The sequence below is a fragment of the Marmota marmota genome, unplaced genomic scaffold, assembly GCF_001458135.2.
Source record: "Marmota marmota marmota unplaced genomic scaffold, marMar, whole genome shotgun sequence".
Taxonomy (NCBI): domain Eukaryota; kingdom Metazoa; phylum Chordata; class Mammalia; order Rodentia; family Sciuridae; genus Marmota; species Marmota marmota.
This window is the reverse complement of record NW_026000327.1, coordinates 1,824,577-1,847,510: the sequence shown is the minus strand read 5'-3', so window position 1 is coordinate 1,847,510 and position 22,934 is coordinate 1,824,577. Positions and strand designations below refer to the sequence as shown.

General features: G+C 46.2%; 1 long non-coding RNA gene across 2 annotated transcripts in view; it reads left to right on the top strand.

The window, feature by feature from the left end:
* Window positions 1-22,934, top strand: part of LOC107158742 — a 338,106-nt gene that overhangs the window by 93,657 nt on the left and 221,515 nt on the right. For both annotated transcript variants that reach the window (XR_007345084.1, XR_007345083.1), the window contains 2 exons: window positions 12,326-13,141; window positions 13,724-13,855. This is a non-coding gene — a long non-coding RNA (uncharacterized LOC107158742). The remainder of the gene's footprint in view (window positions 1-12,325; window positions 13,142-13,723; window positions 13,856-22,934) is intronic.

The following is a 22,934-nucleotide window of genomic DNA, read 5'->3' as shown; positions in this document are numbered from 1 at the left end:
TTGAATTAATATCTCTCCAGAGACTTTGTGGCTACTAAAAGAAAATAGTAGGACCGATTCTCTACTGTGTTGGCGTAGAAACCAAATTCCTCTACAAGACTCCCAAAGCACAGGAAGTAAAATAAAAAATGAATAAATGGGATGGTACCAAATAAAAAGACTTCTTCACAGCAAAGGAAAGAACCAAAAATGTGAAGAGAGAGCCTACAGAATGGGAGAAAATCTTTACCACCCAAGCCCCGCAGATAGAGCGTTAATATCCGGAATGTACAAAGAACTCAAAAAATTTAACACCAAAAAATCCCCAAAGTGACCCAATCCATAAATGGGCTAAGGAACTGAACAGATACTTCACAGAAGAAGAAATACAAATGGTCAACAAATATATGAAAAAATGCTCAACATCTCTAGCAATTAGAGAAATGCAAATCAAGGCTACACTGAGATTCCATCTCACTCCAGTCACAATGGCAATCAGTCATCAAGAATACAAGTAACAGTAGATGTTGGCGAGGATGTGGGGGAAAAGGTTCACTCAGACGTTGCTGGTGGGACTGCAAATGGGTGCCACCACTCTGGAGAGCAGGATGGAGATTCCTTAGAAAACTTGGAATGGAACCACCCTTCAACCCAGCCATCCCACTCCTTGGTTTGTACCCAAAGGACTTGCATATTACATTGACACAGTCACGTCAGTGTTTATAGCAGCCAAACTATGGAACCAACCTAGGTGAGTGGATAACCAACCAGAGGAATGGATAGAGAAGTCAAGGTAGGGGATGCTTTGCAAGAAAGGGCCCCCCATGCTGGCCTCCCTGTTAATCGGTAAGCTTTGCAGGCCCGATGTCTCCGATCTACCCCCGGGAGAGAAAAAGCACAGCATCAAGACCCTGTGCAGACAGCATCTTGACTTACCCATCAGTATGTTCCCGCATGCACCTGCAGGGTCCTCAGCCCCACGGACACCTGCTCCTGCACGTCACCCATGGCAGATGCCTAGGACCCAGGTTGGGCTCTTGATGGTATCACTCTCAGTGGGATTCAGGCATTCAGACCCTGGTCTCTGTGCACCCCAGGGAGACTGAAACTACGGTCTCCTTCCCCACATCTCCTTATCTCTGCTGTGATGTTTGCAGCCACATCCAAACCCGAGGAGCAGCCGTGGGTGTCCCTAGCACATGGTCTGGGGAGCCAGGGGCAGGCTTGGCAGGCTGGCTTAGATATCGGCGTTTTCCTGGCCTCCCATTTTGCTTGTGGCCTTTGTCCCAGAGAGCAAGCATTCTGTTCTGCATCTCCTCACCACAGTGCCAGGGGACAGGGGGGGCACGCACCTGCGGAGGCTACAGATGGAGGTCTAGTTGGGGGACTTGGAGGAATAAATGAACAGTCTCGTTGTAACATACTGACCTACTTTTCTGTATTCAGGTAGCGTTAAGCAAATGCAAACCATTTATCGACAGCTGCTAAGGGGAGAGTAACATGAGAACTAAGTAAATACAGTTTACATTCAAATTTTGTTTGATAAACAGGATAAAACCATCCAGGCCTCTTATTTCTATTGTTAAAAAAAAAAAAAAAACACGATTGCTTTGTGTGTCCACCCATGTGTGTGGTTGCTAGGGGGGAGAATCCAGTGTGTGCTCGTGCGTGTATAAGGAAGGACTTCGGCATGTGCTTTGTTTGGTTTGAATCTGATCCGTTTTAAATTCACGGCCAAAAATGAAATTTGAGTCTGACCAAGAAAGAGAATAAGAAGCATTCGAAGAGCCATCGATTTTCCAAGGCATCCTTCACTCTGGTGCATCCTCACCACCAGCCGTGATTCAAGTCGACAGGTCGCGATGGATTTTGGTTCGGTTTTGGACTCCACCCGATCTTGCAGCCTCGGCTTGCTCTTGCTCTCAAAGCAGCCTGTGTGCAGAGTGGGCGCTGCCACCAGAAGTCCTTCCACGAGTCCGTCGACGAGAGCTCGCTCAGGATTTGGGAGGTGGGTGTCAAGTGGAAGCCCTCATTTTCGGGAGGTCTTGGCAGCCCCACGTAGCACCTCGACGGCTCTCCCCCTCTCTCCATGGAATGCTCTCCGTTAAACCCACCAGGCACCACCCTTGCTAGTGATTCTCCCTCCTGGTTGAAGGGAGAGCTGAAATGGATGGGTATCCCCCACCGCCGTCAGCCACCCTGAAGAGTCAGAGCTCGTGGCTGTCCTGCCTGAGGACACAGAGAACAGAACCCTCCCTACAGAGCACCTAGGATTCTCAGATCTTTTCATCAGCTCCCTTACTCGCAAATGTGCAAAGGTCTAAGCTCACTTATCGGTTTGCATTTCCTCTCTTACCCTCGCTAGGCTGAGTTTGCAGGTGGGGCTGCCCAGCTCAGTCCCATTGAGTCCGAGACATGCCATCACGCACGTGGAGTGCAGTGGGATAGAGTTGCCCTCAAAGGACAGGGTACGACCGGGTAGGTCTGCATGGATCCCATTGATCAGCAATGAATGACTTTTTTTTAAAGAAGTAGGAGCATGTCCCAAAGATGTCACGGGGTATGCTATACGACTAGCTATTCCCCCTGTGTTTAAAATTTTCATCTGACTGCTAACCTGGCGCTCTTCCCCAGGTGCGTTTTGACTGACTGCTCAGGGAACCCATCGTGTTTTCTTGCCTCCAGTTTCCGTCCCACTCCGTGCCGACATTCTCTGTATGGCCGGGGACTGTGATCCCTCAGAGCATGGGTGCTGGGTAAGGGGTTGTCACTGAGAGGTCTGAAGGGGGAAGTGGACTTGCGTCAGCTCTGGAAGGTTGGGCTCTTCAGTGGGACGTGCAGGCAGGAAACTGGAGGCCCCTGAGTCAGCCAGCTGGGGCTAGTTCCTCCTCGGTACCAGTGAGTGTGCTTACGGTGGAGGCCACAGCAGCAGCATCCTGTGGCTCAAAGCAGGTCTGGGCCCTGTCCCCAGCAATGACAGTGAGGTACCCAGAGTCCTAAGACACCAGTCAGGCCTCCTCTCTGATTGCACAGGTACCCAGAGTCCTGCAAGGAGGTGGCCGTGGTTCTGAAGACGCACGGACGCTCCCAGAGCCCCAGTGCTGGGAGATCTTGGCGCCTGGTAAGACCACCTCCTCCCTCCCTCCTCCAGCCGGGGATGGTGCCAGCATTCTGTGGCTATTGATTTCTGGGCAACCTCACCTTCTCCTTCAGCTTCCTGGCCCCTTGTAAGCTGTTCCATTTAAACACGTCCCTCTGTTTGCATGCATGGAGTGGTGGATTCTTCCCACCGGACCCTGGCAGTATGGGAAGAAGCATCCGGCTTCATTCTTACCGTCTGCAGTGAATAGAGCCCCTCAGACGTCTTGTCCCTGTCTGTCACCTCCCACCGTCCACCTGGACTCAAGGCAGCCCCGGGAAGTCACTTGGCAATTGGAGTTCTAACGGAATTTTTTTTTTGCAACCATATGGTTTTAGGACCCATTATTGGGGCTTCAATAAATCCTACAATTCTTTTCTTTTTTTTTTTTTTTTTTTAAAAGAGGATCCCTAATCCAAGAATGTGGATGAGTAAGAATTCTGTTTATTTTAGGGACAATAGTGTCCCTGGAGTTTCTCGCACCAAGGCATTTGTTTGTAAAACTTTTTTGTATTATTAGCTATTCCTTCCAACATCGGAGTGAACTATGTCTATACAGGAGATGCCCCAGCGCTCCCAAGGGTGTCTCAGGATGATCCAGCCTAAGAGCCACGTCTGATGGAAGTGACAGGCAGGATTTAGGAAGGCAGGAGTGAAATCCAGCCTTGATTACAGACGGGGTATTTTTCCACGGTACCATGGGACTCGAACGCTTACGGTGTCGATGAAATTGTGGGCTTTGACTTATTGCTTTAAAACCCCCGTTCAACTCCAAACAGTAGAGTTCCTCGGCAACTGCGCACAAGGAGATGATAAAGTAGTCAATAAATAATACGAACCTTTCCCTGCATCTACATCAGGCTCTCGCGGGCCTCCGTGCTATCATTCTCCTCTGCATCTTCCAGGAGAGCCACGTAGGAATCCTTTTCTGCAGAGCCAGTACCACCCTCAGCAGTGATCTATGGAGCTGTGTGTACAGAATACTTGGCAAAGAAGAGTCTGGAGGAATAAAATCAAGGGGAAAATATCTCCCAAAGTATTTCTTAAGTGACGTGAAATGTGATAAGTGGAATGTGTTTTGTGGAACGTCTTCAACATCAATCCTAACTGTCCAAAGAGAAGGTGAAAAAGTTGAATAAACTGGATGCCTTTTGGAGAGGAGCAATTTCAGTCTAGTTTGCACACTTTTAGTCTAGTTTGCACACGGCCCGTTTGACACTTCCTCTGGAGGACGACAGAGCGAGGGTCCTTCACCTCGTGGTACACGTGGTGTGCAACCTGCAGAGGACAGGGAGGAGGTCAGCCTGAAGTCGTGTTGGAGTTACGCGTTGAAGGAGAAGTAGGGTGTCCCCAGAGGAGAAGGTGGAAGGGTATCCTAGGAAAACAGAATGGTGTGTTAATGCCGCCGGCTCAGAGCTCAGAGGCGCGTCCATGGATGGACGGCAGAGAGGGTTCAAGAAGAGATTGAGCTAGGAGGCTCCAACAGAGACCCAGGTCCAACTTGGAGCAACCTCCGGTGCAGCAGTAGGCTCAGCGTAACATCATCCGGGGGTTAGTGTCTCATCCTTATGAAATGGGGCAGCAAGGTGCATTTAAAAATTTTTTTTTTTTAAAGAGAGAGAGAGAGAATGAATCTTTTTTTTTTTTTTTTGAGCAGATATATCAAGGAACAGCGTGGGGAACGTGTCTGAATATATTACATACATGATGCACGTACCTAGAAATGGGCATTGAGCAAATACTCAACGTAGCACTTAGATGTCCCTGTGTGACAACTCCATTTGTACATCCACATCCGACCGAGTTGAGGACACGCTGTAATACAGGACGTATTTCCAGACTCCTCGCAGAGCAAGAATGTCCTGAGTCATTTTCTATTTACTTTCTCATTACGTCTCATTGATTCCACCTAAACTTTATATCACTCCAGTATTGGCATTGATTTTGGAAAGAAAAAACCTAAAATGGTTCGTGAAAATTACGACTTAATATAAGATGATACAAAATGTTTTGTTATCACTTTACAAGCTTCCAAACTGAGTTCTTGGGGTGTCTTTTGGTTGCTTGTCTATTGTACAGATAGTTCATAGGTTAACAAGGGCAGGATCAAGGAAGGATAGCAGCACAGACCGCGATAAACATGTCCCCAGGACCTTAGAGAAGAGTCGTCAGGCCTGTGTGTGTCAGGGCCTCGTGCATTTTAAGGGCTGGAGAGCAAAATCACCTGATTGTGCACATGGGGCCATGTCAAGGGCCTCGTCCCTCCCACGGGTCCCCTCACGGTCTCTTAAGAATGCCTCAGATCTGCGAACGCCCCGTGCATCTTGGGAGGAAAAGTCATGTGCCGTTGTGTATGTTGTCAAGAGCCGCGTCTTGACCAAATTCATCCATGTTCCCTTTGCAAGTACTGACATACAGTCTGTGCCTCAAAATGAGGTGAGGGTCCAGAACAGACCTCGTACCTCACAGTGGTCCTGTTAGGTCACAATAAGGCTGAAATAGTCCTGCCACCTGGTGACCTCACGGGCATCCTAACCTGGCCGCACTATGCAGTGCCCACTGAGAGTCAGGTGCGGTGGCGCCCGCCTGTCATCCCAGAGGCTTGGGAGGCTGAGGCAGGAGGATCGTGAGTTCAAAGCCAGCCTCAGCCAAAGCGAGGTCCTAAGCAACTCAGGGAGGCCCTGTCTCTAAATAAAATGCAAAATAGGGCTGGGGACGGGGCTCAGGGGTCAAGTGACCCTGAGTTCAATCCCCGGAAACCCCCTGCCCCCAAAAAGGGATTATTAAAATCTGCAGCAGTGTGTGCCAAATTTCCTTTTCTCCCCTTAAATGGATCAGTATTGAACTGATTGAATATAGGTAGGGGCTGGGGTTATAGCTCAGCGGTAGAACGCTTACCTTGTACATGTGAGGCACTGGGTTTGATCCTCAGCACCACATTAAAATAAATAAATAAGTTTTTAAAAATATATGGGTAAAGCTCTGGTAATCCAGGAAGTGATACAAAAGCAAAGGTCACAGTCAAAAATTCAGTCTTCCTAGGAAACCTTTTTCTAAAGTGAGATAGATCCGGGCCCTCTGTAGTGTTCCAACCCCCTTAGGATCTGGCGGTGCTAGAGTTCATGACATCAGGCTACCGCGGCATCCTTCACCCCTGTAAGATGTGCATCCTGATCGGCTTCTCTAGACACTTAGCTCCCAGCCTGGGTAAAAGTGAGCTTCAGTAAATTCTGCGGAGGAGACCATCCATAAAACTCAAGCCCGAGAGCTTCTGTAAGGAGTCTTTTTTGAATGTGCAAACTATCGAAAGCGCCAGGGGTCATGCACGCGGCCATTGGAAACCACTGGCAAAATCTCTGGGGAAGGATGAAGGACCCGTGAGGAAACGGGCAGGCGGAGGAGGGTCTGTGTTTCTGAGACCGCTGTGACATTCAAAAGCCGATCAGACAGGAGACCCAGCCTCCGGGCCTTGGCGGACACAAATTCCCTAGGCTACAGCGAAACGATCCATGGTAGAACAAGGATCCCATCTTCTTGGCGTCTCTTCAAGGTGCCGCCAACATGTAGCATTTTCTAAATAGCTCTCCCCCTCTGTGATTTCTAAAGAGCAGATATTTATTCCTGTAATTAGCTTTATAGTTACATGATTAAACAAAGCATGCTTCAGGGCGGGTCCTGCTGGGAGGTGTATCCCTGCCGTGGTAGTGAACTTGTTTGAGAAAATGAAATTTGCTTTTCTTTAAACACACACACACACACACACACACACACACAATGTAATGGTTTGGTTTTCTGGTTGATTGAAAGATCCTTTAAAAAGGGGATTGCAATGTCATTGCCTGGAATTGGCTTTAAATTAATTTTAATACTAGTTGAAAGTCTGATCAAAGAAAATCTGGCTTTTCTTCAAGCAGAACAGACCTTTATTCCTAATCCGTTTCAATCCACTCCAACCAATTAAGCCTGGCAGAGAGACAGGCCCGGGGCATCGGCCGGGAACGGAGCCGGCGAGCCCAGAGGATGCAAAGCCAGGGCCTCCTACCTCTATCGCCGGCTCCCGAGTTAGAGTTGCCCCTTAGCCCAGACTCTTAGAATCTCATAGAACCTTCTGCAGTTTCACACGGTCCTCCTTGACAACTGCGGACAGGATCTTAAATCTCAATCACGGCACCAAGTCATGATCTTTACGGCATTGAGAACAGCAAAACTGAACCCCAACATCCACGACATGTCAGTCACGTCTCTAAAAATGTCGGACGTTGGATTTCTGCTTTCTAACTTCGAGCGACATGACCTTATTGCCATTTTTTTTTCAAGTTTGGCTCAAAAGGGGATAGACCAAGAAAATCATTATTTTTCGAAGTCGATAGACGATCGAGTGAGACCACTTTTGAAAACTTGAGTAGAAACACTCGGGACTTAATAAGAATAGTCACATTTATCTTCCTTGTGGACAGGGAATGAGAAAGATTCCAGAAAATTCTTTCAGGGAACCTACCAGGCAAAGCCAACCCAGGGTTCCAAGCAGACGCCTATCAGCGCCCCCTGGGGGGTTAACCTGCAGGTGTTCTCAAAACTGACAAGCGCTGATCACGCTTCTGATGTGGATCCTGTGTGCGAATAGCTGTCACTGACCGTTTTGACCCGTGTTTGTCCTTTCCAAAAACCAGAATGGGGAGGACCGCAAAAATAGATGTTTTAGACAATGTTCCCACTCACCCAAATTTTGTTCCAGGCAGCAGATCAGGAACGGACAGGTCTTTCTTTTAAGACTGTCCCATTCTGGGTCATGATGCTCAGTGGACATCAGGCATTCCCCAGACGCCCCTGTGTTAACGTCTTGTGGTGCTATTGGCAGTGGTGGAGTCTTTAGAGACTAGAAGGAAGGAAATCAGGTCACTGGTGACATGCCCTTGAAGGAAATAGGGGGCCCCGGCCTCTCGCATCTCATTTGCCTCCTGGTTGTCGTGAGGCTAGCGGCTGTGCTCCTCCACATGATCCCCACCGTGATGCTCTGCCTCCCCACACGCCCCGAAACAACAGAGGCAGCCAACCACGAACTGAAACCTCTGAGACCAACCACAAGCCGAAATAAACCCTTTTTCCTCATGAGTTGCTTTATCTCAGGCATTTTGTCACAGTAACAGAAAGCGGATTAGTAGCATCCTCTGCAAGTTCCAGACTGTCACATGAAATGATGGATAGTGTGATGGGTCCGGACCCCTGGGTCATTTCTTTACTGCTATAACAAACCAAGAAAATTGGTCTTGCCACGTACGTGTTTACCATCATGTTAAGTTACCAAGGCAACTGCATTTGTTTACCACCTTAATGGAGTCCCACAAACTGGGTGACCTGATGAGCACGGATGTGTTGTCTCGCAGGTTAGGAGGCTGCAGACCGAGCTGTTGGCAGAGTTGGTTCCTTTGCTAGGTAAGGTCACATGTTCACAGGACCTAGGATGGAGTCGTTTTTTTGGAGTTTTTTTTTTTTTTTGCCCACCGTACTCAGAAAAAGACAAAGCTCTTAAGATGGGTGTTGGGAGGACCCAATGGAGGACAGTGAATACCTCGGTGGAGAAGAATCACCGACTGCAGCCGCCATCATTAGTCAGCAGTGATTGGACTCCTCTTCCGGTGGGGACCACTTATCAAGTCCCCTGGGAAGGTGAGTAGATGTGGCAAGACTGAACTTCAGAGCTGTCTGGCTTTGGAAACCCTGGAGAAGTTCATTATATCAGGGTGGGTGCAAGATGTTTACTCCTGGCTGGGAGGATAAATTATCATGGGAAAAAATCCAAACAGAAACGCTGAAGCTTGGGAAGTCTATAACTTTGCAAATCGTAACAAGGAAAGTCTTTTTTGAGTTTCAGTTTACAACCCTGCCTGGGTGAGATAATGAACTTTTACTGCTTTAAGCCCTATATTTTATAGTACTTTGTTATAGCAGCAACAAGAAGCTAATACGGTGGGCATGGTGGGGTGGGGTTCGGCACCCCTGCACCCTGCTGCCAGAGAGCTGTTTATTTAGATGGAATGGAGAACACCGTTGATCTTTCTGTACTTTTAATGCTGTCTTCAGGCGATAGATTCAAACTCTCCGCTAAGTTCAATTAAAAAGCAAATATCTAGCACCTTCCAAGTAAATTGTCTTGACGTAGAGAGAGCCCCGCGAGGATGTTTTCAGGGATAATGACATGCAACTCGATGTCGAAAGAAGACAAAACGTAGAAGTTAAAAGACGCCTATGCGTCTCCGTGTTTCTGAAGTCACCTACGAGGGCATCTTTCCCACTGGAGATTTACATGTTGAAATCGTCCTTGTTGACTTATTGCTTTCCTGTTTATTTCTGCAAAAACCTTCCGAGTTGTCATCAAAACCATTGTGGAGTTTTACATCAGCTGTCGCCGCTGCTGACAGTTGCCTGATATCAACCAAAATGAGATCCGTGGAAAACATCCTGGAGCTCTCTGCCCTAATTACACCAAGGTAGGAAGAAAAAAGGTTTTTTCACCCCTGCCGCCTGCCGAGGTTCATAGACAGCAAACATTTAATCGTAGAGGGGAGGCGTGCGCTCTGTAGAGGGCTAATTAAACATGGGCGTGGGGGGGGGGGCGACTTAGGAAATAGGTGACGGAATCCAAGTCTGTCTGGTGCTGTGAACAAAGAGACAGAAGCCACTGCTTGACGGGACGGGGACAGGTGGGGAGGGGGCGCAGGAACCCAAGGATCTCCTGAGCACAGGGTGTCTGTCTCTCCATTTTCTCAATGAGCCATGCTGAATCCATAGGTGGTGCTCCTGTTGTTTACACAGAGCGGAGACTATTTATTCCTGAGCACCCTGCCTGGTGTTTAGGACCCTGAGAAATGATCAGCGCTTCCCAACTCACGAGCCACCCGCCCCTTGGTGGCGGCTCATCCAGAATTATTTAATGTAGTCCATCAACCTCGGCGTCCCCTTGGCTAGCTATTTTATTTGGAAGTTCATTATCAGAAAGAAGTCTTAGAAAATGAAAAACGTTAAAAAGGGTGCGGGTCTGTGTTCTCCCCTGAATGCATAGCGGAAATGGGATTTTGATGTTTGTTTAATTAGAACTCATTTTTCTAATTTCGTTTTTCTCCCTGTTCTCTTCATAACTGAGTTTGTCGTTGATAATTGGATTCAAGAATAAGGGAGACTTCAAGAGAGGCAAAAAGTGTTTTAACCGGTACGACACATTATCCAGAGCCCTGTGTTTATTCCTGCCTCTCCTACAAAGGCTGGTGGCTCTTTACCTGGGTGTCTGAGACCTGCCCAAGGGTAGTGAACCGCATCTCAGAATCATCCCGCATCTGGGAATTCCTGGTGTGACGTTCTCTCTCACGGCCCTGCTTGGCTGACGGGTTTGCCATGTGCAGTTGGTGGAGGAGCCCGGTGGGATACTGCAGATTACTAAACAGAGCTGAGGCTACCTGTAGCTTTAGAGTAGATGCTGTTTTATCATTTGAACAAATAATATATAGCTTGATATCCGGTGTTTAAAGACCTGCCCAATTTGGGCCAGTATCTGTTCTCCCCATATCTGCTCTCTTTGGAGAGTTTTTTTTTTTTTTATTCATATGGACCTGAGTTTTGGCAAACAGATGGACATCCTGTTGGACCCTGCACTGTCCTGACTCTTGGAAACCTGGTGCTTGGTCAAGCCTGGTGCTCTCTGTCGCATTACATCCAGTGTTCCAGACTGAACCCGTGATTCCTGTGCAGTCCCATGTGCCGTCTTCTCGTGGCCACTTCTAGTCTCTACTCCTTTGGAATTCTTGGATTCCTTCATGTCTTACCCTCACTATTTTGCACAGTATCTCAGTGTTAGAAGAGTGACTTACAGTCCTCAGTAAATTCAAAGTGTCCTCCCTCATATGCACAAGAGAGAACTTGAACAGCACGTATGCAGGTGTAAAAAAAAATTCACAGATTACCTAGACAATCTAAAATGCTATTTTTAAATTTATTACTGCTAAAAAAAATGTTCTTCAGAAAAAAAAAAAAAACCAGTAATATTTTAGTAGAAAAACCTGCAAGTACTTTGTCAGGCAAGTGATCAAGGGTCAAACATATGCAGTGTTGCGTCATGTCGACAGTTTGTACCCTTGCTGTGGTATGATGACAAAGGTGTCTGTTTCCTCAGCTTCTTCACCAATGTGACCAAAAAACCTGATGAGAAATCTTAGAGGAGGAGACGTTGACTTGGGGCTCCTGGTATCAGAGGTTCAGTCCGTGGTTGGCCGACTCCATGGCTCTGGCCCAAGGGGAGCAGAACAAGAGGGTGGCAGGGCCTGGAGGAGGAGAGCAGCTCAGGACAGGGCACCAGGGAGCAGAGAGAGCTCTGCTCACCAGGGACAGGAGAGAGACCCCAAAGGCACAGCCCAGGGACCCCCTCCTCCAGCCACACCCCACCTGCTGCAGTCACCACCCAGTGAGTCCGTTCAAGTGGATTAATCCACTAAGTAAACCTACAGCTCTCATAACCTGATCATTTTACCTCTGAACATTCCGGCATTGTCTCACGTATGAATTTTTTTGGAAACACCTCATGTCTAAACCATAACAACTTCACACATTTACTTCTGTCATCTCTGCAGATGCCCATATCCCAAGTCATAAGAAAAGATGTTGGGCAAATCCAAACAGAATTTAAGTTAATTTATGTTAAATATCTAACTAGAAAATATATCTCATGAAGGTGAAAAGAAACCAAAAAAAAAAAAAAGAATTTTCTACTGACCCCTATTACTCAGATCATCAAAAAACGAGTCTAAATGCAACTAGGAAAACGTGGGCATTAAATGTCACGTGTTGTCATGAGTGGGGACCACGGGGTAGTAAGTGGATGTTAGGGAAAAAGTCAGTCCGGATGAAGGATGGGCTCAGTCCACGATGATGTGTCGTCATCAATTCCTTTATTAGTGATCAGTGTAACATGTAGGGGCAGATGCACAGGAAGCATTGCAGGGGAGGGCAGAAGTCTAGAAGGAGAGCAGAGAGCAGATGTAGTGAATGTCCTCCTGAGACAGGTGTCAGGGGGACCCAGAGCACAGCACGGAGGCAACAGGGACTTTTTGAAGTTGCAATAGGGACATAACGGAGAAAAGTGAGCCCTTCTTACAGACCCAAGCACAGGTTTGTCCAAGAAAGTTCCAGTCAAAGTTCTTCTATTTTCTCTCTCTTCAGTAAAATGCATAAGTTGGCTGAGGAAGAGGGAAGAGCCACGGGATTGTAGGGTTTGAGCATGAAAAACTGGCCGCTGTCCAAAGACTTAAAAGAATACAGGAAATGCAAGAAATAGTAAGTCTCCAAGAAAGACTCGAATACTAGATTCGTCTGTCCTTGTTTTGTATTTTCCTCTCTGTGCTCGTTAGATTGGATGTATTGGCCATTGCACTGGCCAGCAGGGGCCCTGCACTCAGGGGGTGACCGGAGGAGAGGCCTGGCACTCTCTGGAGATGCAGCAAAAGAGATGGGCTTACCGTAGGGCTTGGGGCTGGACTCTTGGTTAGAACCCTCAGCATGGCCTCAGGCAGCCGCTGAGTTTCTCTGAGGCTCAGTTTTCTCAGCTGCAATACGAAGATGGAATATTTGCCCAGGGGCTCTGATAACCAGCCAGTCTAACAGATCTCCCACCTGCGCGCAGTGGGGACCATGTGGATCCACCCGCTGTGGGGTCTGGGTGGGAGGCCGCCCGCCCTGTGAACACTGGGCCATGGTCCTCGGAGACATCTGGACATGGAGGATGTGCAGGTGAACCCAAAGGGACTCCGGGTGGACTCTGAGGATGTCGCCCGAGGGCCAAACCCGGAGAGAACAGAGGTAATGGCGGAGACAGGGAGACCTGACATTCAGCCCCCTGTGAGGAAGCTTCCCAGAGGATGGCCGGGCCAGCGAGGGACAGAGTCTGCAGCTGTGGAGGTGGGGGCCACCCCGAAGAGGGCTCAGAACAATGAGCCCTGTGTCTGGGTTCTGGGAAAGAGCACGTAGCACCGTATCCAGGTACAGATGTACCTGTGATGCCGAGGCAGCATGTGTGACTTTGCATGTGGTTTGGGTCGATTTGACAAGTGACGTGAGCAGTGGTCGTCACATGTGAGCACCTGTGTGTTGGGTGCGGAGGGCTGTTTGGCAGCGGGCGCGTGGCGTGTGCAGGGAGCATCTGAGAACTGCAGGGTTGCATTTGGACGCAGCCTGAATGCACCCCCTGTGCCTTGCATGCGTGGATTTGCCATGTGACCCCCGTGATTCAGGGTTTCTCTTTCACCTGCACCCATTTCCTCAGCATGGAGGATGCCGGGCAGCCACCAGGAGGAGACATGTGTTCCCCAGACAAGGTGGAGCTGCTAGAGCAAAAGTATCATCACGGAATTGTGGTTCTTTGTCTTGTAACTTGAGTGGTACCATTTTGCATTTGAAATGTGCTAAAATCTGAACGCTTTGTCAAGTGATGGCTTCAACATTCATACCTGAGCAGACAGTCTTTACCTTTGATTATATTCACGATCATTTCTTTTAGTTAACTGTGACCTTGACCTCAACCTTCTGTATTTTTTTTTTCCCTTTCTGTTCTTCTGTTTATAGATATCAACCAAATATGCTTCTCTTCTAAGGGACAGACATGTGCATATTTTGAAGGGTGCCGCCATAATTAATCTGTATTGGCTCTGGAACTCAACATGAGCGGGCATTTTTGGACTCGGTGTGACGTTCAAGGTAAGATCTTTGTTTTTTGGTACCAGGGATGGAACTCAGGGGCACTCAACCACTGAGCCCTATCCCCAGCCATCTTTTGTATTTTATTTAGAGACAGGGTCTTAATGTGGTTGTAGAATTTCTGGAGAGACATCCCGTGATCTGGAGACTCCCGTAGTTACTGTAAAAATCTAGGCTGTCCACTGTCCACCATTACTGAACCAACCCCCAGTCTGTTCAGGACAAGCCCTTTGGCCTTGGATGGGACATCTACCCCTCCATGGTAAAGCCGAAGAGTTGGGGAATGAGAATGTGCAGAGCCGTGGGTGATGCTGGACAGGTTCCAAGGGACAATGGAAATCGCGAATGCAGCCGTGCAGCAGCCAGTCTTGTCACTGTGACTTTGACGGAGGAAGTAGACATAGAGGAGGTGAATATCGCTCCTACCTACGCCAAACCTCTCACAGCCTGGACTAGGGGTTCTCAACGTGGGGCCCTTGGGCAAATGCCGTCAGCACCCTCTGCAGATTCTTAGCCCCCTCGAGGCCGTGCTGGATCTGCTGGTGGGGGTCTAGCATTCATGGTCGCCAAGGGTTCAGAGGCATGGTCCAGTTGGAGATTCACGGCTCTGAGCTAGAGGTCAGCAGCCTGCTCTGTGAAGGCCAGATGGTGACTGTGACGGGTTATGAGGCAGGATGCTCTCCAGCCACCACTCAGCCACGCTGTGTCGGCCTGAAAGTGGCCTGGGACAACACCCCAGTGACTCGTGTGGCGGTGTTTCCAGCCAGACTTTTATTTACCAGTAGAAAGCAGCTGCATTTGGTCATTGAGACGGGTTTCTGACCCCTACGCTAAAAGCCTGCTTCCTCATTTCAGACCAACCGGGCTTTCTTTCCATAAGTTTATCTGAGAGGGTGGATGCACACGTGTATGAAGACTCTCTTAAAATCGCGTATTTTTCTGGTACAGGTTGAAAGACTGAATGTTCATTATGTGCATTTGTAAGGCTGTTATTTGTAAATAGAAAGAGATGCTTGGGATAATATTAGTTCAGGGAGAGACATGCTCACTTGAATAAAATGTGATCATTCACTTTAGATGCCGTACCTAATGCCCAAGGAGCAAAATCTTTCCTCACGTTTCACTGTGTATTTTAAAACCTTGATTGCATACCGTAATGCTTGTGTAACGCTAGGTGGATTTGGATGGCTCTCATAAGCACTGGGGAATGTCATATATACTATTGCCCTGGCCATACTAAGTAAATGCAGTGGCTCATTGGAGACGTCACATTTGTGCATGTGTGATATGCGGTGAATAAAAACTATTTTCTATTTTCACCCACATCTTAAAGTAAATAAGAAACATTTTAAGGCTTATTACTTATTCATAAAGGAAAATTATTTCCTAATCCTCTAGCTTGACAGAGCCCAAGATTTTTATTAAATAAATTTTGAATATCTTACACCACCCATATGATTCTTTACTAAAAACAAAGTTGCTATAAATATTTGATGATACGTAGAGTGAATGAATGGATTAATGAATGAATTTATCACAAAAGCAATGTCTCAATTTAGGAGAAACTCTTTGAAATGTCCTTAAACAGACAAGCTCTATTCAATTGCTTCAAAATGTGGATAAAAATCGCACCATTGATATAGCTGGAAAAAGTTTATACTGTATATAGAGAGATATGGTATAATTTCCTTGGTTGATGGATCCACTTTATAAGTTTTTTTCTACAAAATGACTATAAAAGCACATTTGATTTTAGAAAAACTTTTATAGGCATTAAACCCCCTAAAGGAAATTAGCTCCAATCCTTTTGCCCCATAATTTGAAAATGGTTCTTCTTGAATCGTTCTTAATTACATTCTTGTCATAGTCTCTGAATTTGGCTCTGTTGGGCTTTTGTAAGAATGCACGCTGTTTACTTCTGTCTTTCAATATAGTTTGCATTTTAAAATTATTTTGGAAATGGTATAATCCATAGAGAACTAGTCCAACATTTAGCCATTCAGGTAACAAAAGAGTCTGGTAGCCTCCTGAGGGCTAGGCATGGTATTAGTCCAGGCGACAAAGACAAATATGGCGCCCCCAGACACCTACATCATGGTCCCTGTAGGGGCCAGTGCCTAGTCTCCCAGGTCAACCCAGGAGGAGCTGTCCTGGAAGGAGTCACCGTCTCCGGTAACACCACAATCAATTCCTAGAGTAGACCGTGACTAGGTAAGAAGCATACTGCAGACAACAACAACCTTGCCCAGGTGGTGAATTGTTAAAATCTGCAAAGGACTATTGCACCATTTTGTGCAAACCCAATTTAGTACTACCCACAAGGAGAAGGGTTTGGCTGTTTCTAGTGATTTAAAACATTGATTATTTGATAGTGAGCCTTGCCCCAGCTAGTCTAATTTGGGGAGTTTCTCCTGTAGACACACATGCACTTGTGTCATATGGGTAAGCTCAATTTTATTCCCAATGGCCCTGTTAATAGCCAGGGATTGCAAACAGCCTGCATCTTTTCCAGCGGAGTAAGGATTCAATAAAATACTGTGTGCCCGATGGTGGGAAGGCTGCCGTGTTGTAACGATAAGGAGAATTTTTAAGAAGCAGTGTGAAGTGAAAGATACACCATGTATCATATTAATTAGGGGGAACAGAAGCATTCATTTTTACCTGTAAATGTATAAAACAAATTGAAAGCATAAAAATTATATAGCAGAAGTGCTTATCTCTGTATGTGGTGTTCGTATAGAAGATGGTGAGCTGGATTCTGGGTTAAGAATGTCAAGGAGAGAATATTACAGTCACCTCATGGGGACAGACTGAGCCTCTAAGGTCCTGCATAGTAGCCAAGTCCTGGCCAAGTTTGGTTCACCACAACCTGTGGCCATTTGCCCGCACTCCAGAGTAGACATACACACACACACACACACAATAAATACATAAATAAAAACAAGAAAATAAAAAAAACATATCTTTCTTTGCTTGACCTTGGACCCAACCAAAATCTATGCAGAACAACTAGGGGTATCAGTGTCCTTAAAATGCCCATTTAAACAAGTGATATTTTAATTCCTGACTCTTCTAAACACCATTATGTTTACATTATGATTTTTCTTTTGATACGTAAGGATCTAAGAAGTGTGTATCTTTTGTTTTGAATGTTGAAATATGAGGACCTAAGAAGTGTGTATCTTTGTTGAATGTTGAAATCTAAGGGATCAGTTAAACTTTTCCTGCGATGTTTTCCTCTTGATTTTTGTATCAGTTAGAAAATTGTCCATCCTTTTTAATTTGATGAGACAAATTTGTGTGACCAAGCTTTAGAAAGTTTCTCTGGAACGCTTGATGAACGCACGCTCTCTGATTGATTGTTCTGTTATGTTTGTCACATAGAACGTCTTGATTGGCCTCATAAAATATTTTGTGAGCCTATTATTTTTGGTCTAGGTGCCAATCATAGAGCATTCTGTCAATTTGGAAGGAGTGAATTCTCCAGGATGTTGGTGGATCTGTTCATTTCTGCTCTTTCTCAGTCCAGTCTTCATTCGTTTATTGATGACGCTGATTTCAACACTCACTGATTTCACATTGTTTTAGCTCCTGAGAACTTGCCGGATTCTGCAGTAGGGATGATTTTTATCCTAAGAACAACCTCTTGTGCTAATAGTTTCTATTATTTAACTAGTTTATCTAGTATAGATTTGGTCTTGCGTCTTTGGTTTAATAAACAGTGGTATTTGGTGTTCTATCTTTTTCCCTTTGAAATATCTTGTGTTGGCCTTTTCTCGGTGGAGTTGAATCTGTTTGTATTGATTGTGTTTCAGGCTCGTGTGCTAGTATATCAGTCGCTCTATGAATACTGTGTGTATGTATGTGTGTGTATATTTCCTCATAGCTGTTATTTGTTTTCTTTTAGCTTGATTGACTGACTGTTGCATTCTGTTTTCTCCTCCGTTATTGAGTTACCAAATAGAGTCAGAAGTTACCAAATGGAGTTTTATTCATGTGTTTATTTGGGATGTCCTAGAAATGCCAACATTTAAATTGCATAGACATTTAAAGTGAAGGAATAACCCGGCTCTTCTCCAGAGACTGGAAAGATCACACAGTGTGGATCCACAGATGATGAGGGGCTGACGTTTTGATGGATGAGCTGAGTGACGTGCCGTAGAGACGGACCCGCGAAGCCGAGGGCTCGGTAGTGGTGACACACGTCGGTGGTGAAGGGTGCCTGTGCCAAGTTCTATAGCAGCCGAGGCACACTCCGTTGGAACCGTGTGTGTGAAGATATGTGTGGGTAGGTGTGTGTTCCCGTGTGCATCACCGTTAATTAGAAGCTGCATGTCTGTCAGTTCAAAGGCATTTCTGACCCAAAGAATATGACGCACTTAATGGAAACGGTATATACTGTCGGTAGATTTGGATGGGCTTTTTATCTTCCTCGCGGCTTTAATAGCTTCCTAACATGCAAAAAGTCGAGATCCAACTTGAAAACTCCTGCAGCCTAGTACAGTGTGGTGTAGACGGATCAATCCCTGCAAAACTGAACAGGCTTGCTCAGGGCATGCAATTGGCACCCCAGACCACTCTAACCAGCAGAATTGGGGCTATATGTGCGACGGCAGAGTACCTACAGTTCAGCAGTGACAGCTACACGTAAGGTTAGCATTCAGGTGGCGTGTCATTTATGCACTTAATCTGCTCCCGTGCCATTAGTTCTTCAGTGAGGAGAGACTGAAATCGAAATTGATGCTCACTCACGGTCACCACTCAGGGCCAGTCTGTTGACAAAGTTCCTATGATTTAATTAGCAGCGTGAGTTCACTCATTCCCGAATACCATATTACGTTCACTCCTGTGACTTAGGAAGGAAAGAATGCCGTTGTAAATATCAAAGGCTGGTACCGAGAAGGTGAAGTCAACATTTCTGTCCGAGTTTCGCCCTGAGCTGGGGCTGACCAGATACAGTTCTTTGATTTTGGAAGTGGGTTCTGAAGCATGAGTGCAGAGAACATTCTGGAAGGGCTTTCTTGGCCTTTCTGTGAAGGTTTCCAGGTCCCTGAGCGGCAGACTGATGCAGCTGTCTCCACAACGTGGGGTGCCCGGGACGCAAGCCCAGAGGAGCCCAATTGACCTGTCGTGAGAATACCCAAGACGGCGCAGACTAGGAAGGCCACTGGGAAAAGTCACAGTGGAGCACCAGGGTGACATTGAAAACCAAAACAACCTTAGTTATAACCAACACTAGGAAGGAGTTCAGTGAGTCATTGTAAAAATGTAAAATATAACTTTATATATAATCATGCCATATCATATGTCCTGCACCACATTTTTTTTTTCACTTCTTACAAAGGTACTGATACTCTTTATGAGGGGAAAAAAAAAACCCCAATGAAATGTTTATTGTGATGGAGATTTAAAATCTATCATCAAAATTAATTAGGGCCACAAGCCAGCTGCTCATCCGTTTACAACAGGACCTCTGAGTAATTATGATGTCATTCACAGTCTCTTCTGGATTGATTCTGTCCTTGCTTACTTAATTAACGGCTCTCAGAATCCACCCCCCCCCTCCCCAGATACCTGATGCGTATTTCTACCACGTGGGCATGATGGTGGGTGGCATAGGAAACAGCCGTCCGCATTTTGGGACACAACACCCCCACCTAGTTCTATTTAAATTACGTACCAGGCTCATTGGAAAAGTGGAAGTCCCTCTTCTGTCTTCCAAGCTGACGTTAACCAGATCACGGGTGAGTTTCGGGGCAGTGAGATCCCTGGGTATCTTTCCATGAATCCTTGGTCAAGTTCAGTAGGAATGTGCCTGATAACTAAAGACAAGTCAGTGGGCACTTTGGAATAGCCTTTCTTAAGAAGCCAGGAGAATCTCCACCAGTCCAGCTACATCCTCTGTGGAACACAATACGGAAATCTCCAGGGAGACGTAAAGGCAAAAGGTACGGGGCAGGCGATCGCATCACAGTTGTGCTGATTTCTTTAAAATGGTAGAGATGGGACATGCCTCTAGAAAAAAGTTAATTTTGATAACTATAATACCAGTAAATATGGAATAAAAGCAAACCCTAGGTGCTAGCTACTTTATGGATATGTAAATGTATAGCAATATATTAGGTAACCCTTGCACCAAAGGGGGTGGTAGGGTAGAAGCATTCTCTCCCCATTTCTAACCAAAAATAGAGCATGATCCCATATTTCAAATACAGACCGTTGAATTTCAGGGGCTTCAGGAACTTTCTCCAAGTTACCAGGTGACTGACAATTTGGAATCTGATGAGAACATATCCTTCACCTCGGCTACATTTTCATAGGTTTATCAAAGTCTTAACATCAAGGTGGAAATACTAGGAAGTGAAGTTGGCCAATGGAATAAAGCAAAAAGATTTTTAAAACCATTTCCATTTCAGTGCTCACCCATGATTCGTTTCACTTTTCTTTTGGAAAATTTTTTTCAAATGTAAAAAAGTGTGTGGGCTAAACACAGAGGGACATTCTTTGCACATGGGTCTGGGTATTTAAGAGATGCATGCACATAGTTTGGTTGAAGCAAAGACCCTCCAGAGATGAGCAAAGTACAACAGTGATTCTGCAGTTTTCCAACTCCAAGGATAATCTTCGTGGGTGTGTGTGAAAATAGGGAAGCATCCATTATTACCTTTCCAACCACAGGAATTCCAGTAGATTACTTAATTAATTTATGGTGGTAATAAAGTACAGAGGGGCACACGGGAATTCACAAAGCATTGGAAATCTTTGTCCACTGGGTGTCATGATTTTCCCCTGGAATGGTTAACCCTTCGACAATAAACAATCCTGCATTAGGGGAACAGAACTATTCACTGTTACAAGGATTAGCACTGTAACAGAATTTTAAAAAAATATATGCCACGGTTCATTTCCAGATTAGCATGTTACATTAAATACCTGTTGTTTGTATTGTTTTCTGCCTGAAATTGGTAAACAGGCATTAAAACTTTAAATATTTAAGTATCGAAGAAATCTGTAATTGTGTGGCCATACTTAGGTTGTTGTGGTTTGGATACGTGGTGTCCCCCAAAAGCTCATGTGTGAAAGAAGGCAAGAACATTCACAGGTAGAATGGTTAGATTATGAGATGTGACCTAGTCAATGGGTTAATGTACTGATATAGAATAACTGGGTGGTGACTGCAGCAGGTGGGTGTGGCTGGAGGAGGGGGTCCCTGGGCTGTGCCTTTGGGGTCTCTCTCCTGTCCCTGGTGAGCAGAGTTCTCTCTGCTCCCTGGTGCCCTGTCCTGAGCTGCTCTCCTCCTCCAGGCCCTGCCGCCATTTTGTTCTGCTCCCCTTGGGCCCAGAGCCATGGAGTCGACCATCTCCAGACTGAGGCCTCTGAATCTCTGATCACCAAATAAACTTTTCCTCCTCTAGTTGTTCTTGTCAAGTCTTTAGGTCACAAAACAAAACAAACAAAAAAAAAATCTGGCTGAAACACAAGTTTTATTACATCAAAGTCAGATTTGAAGAATTTGCGAATGACATGCTTGCATGTTTTGGGGTACATTTCTTGAGGAACTCTGTTGTGCACAAGGTCCGTAGTCCAGAATTCAGCCTTAGATGGAGTTAGTGCATCTTCATACCGTTGCTTTTCACCTTCTGGGCACACATGTGATGTCAGATGTATCACCAAACTCCATTTATCAGAACCAGACCATTCCCCTGCCTCTCTGCAGCTGTGGTGGGCTCTGCCAAGTCTGTTGAAAGGGAGTGTTTGTGATAATGAAAAGCAGTTGTGCTTCTTCTGAAGTCAAAGTGCTACTGAACTTGGAGCCAAGGCCTATGAAGATAGAAGGAGAAGACTTAGCCAGGCCTCCAAGAACCACATGAGAACTTCCTTCCTATTTGTCTTCTTGATATTCATGATGCAGACCTGTTGATACCTGCATCGTAACGATGAATCTGAGGAAGTGGCTACCTCTTCACAGCTCTGCGTGTAGACTCTGTGCTTGCCCATGTTTGAGGTACGAGTTGGAAAAGGTGAAATTGCTTCCTGGGACGATTTTATTCTGGTTGTTTTTGTTTGAAACCAAGTCTAGAAAATATGCAAGTTATGCTTTAGTGCATAGCACTAAATCTTTGTATCTTTAAGTGACTAATTTTGCGAATACAAATTGTTGTGGGCCTTTTCACTAGTCACAAGAGCATCTTGTGCTTTTAAAGTGAAGGGATTGATGGTGTCATATTGATCTTCACTTGACATTTCCTGGGGCAGGTACAGAAGGAGGAGTTGGTTCCCATGTGCGCTGACAGAAAGTCTGCAGGCATCGGAATTAAGGATTTTTCACATGACCCGTAAAAACAGGGGAAAGGCCTCATTATATTTGAAACCTATGAACAATTCATTTGTAAGGAATATAGCAGAAGGAGAGGGAGAGCCATGTCAGCATCTCAAGGTGTCATTTGTGGTTACCGTTACTTTAACAAGATGGAAACAAATACAATAGAAAAAGTCGTTCAGCAAACGCTTTTGAGGATATTCCGTCCGACCCTGTCCTGACGGGGCCTGCAAGCTACTGTGTGGGGGGCGGAATGGACGTCAGTCAATTCATAGCACGTCCTTATAAATGTAGCCCTGTCTATAGGAAAACCTGCTGTCCGTCTTGGTGTTGTTCAGAGAGGTCCGCACGCTGAGGTTTGGCAGCCAGGGGCTTGGGGCTTGGGTGACAACCAGGTGCACTGAATTGAAGGTGGGTGGCGTGGCTGAGAACCGAGAGAATATGACGGGGCCAGAATCCAGAGGACGACAGCAAGGGTCCAGGCGCGAGGCGAGTCTGGGGAGCCCTGACTGATGCCCATGGTGGTCGGTGTACTAATGTCATAGCTATAACGAGGCCGTGGCCTGCACTGTCACCGTCCCTACGGTGGGTTGCCCACGCCCACTGTTCTCCGTGGGCTCCAGCTGGGGACAACGGGGCCGCTGTAAAGTGAAACCAGAAGAAAGTGAGAGGGTCCTTCAGGTTCAGGGAAGGAGGAGGAGGGTGGCCGGATCCGGGACATCAGGAAGGCAGCGGGTGCCAGAGTGAGCCCAATGTCGC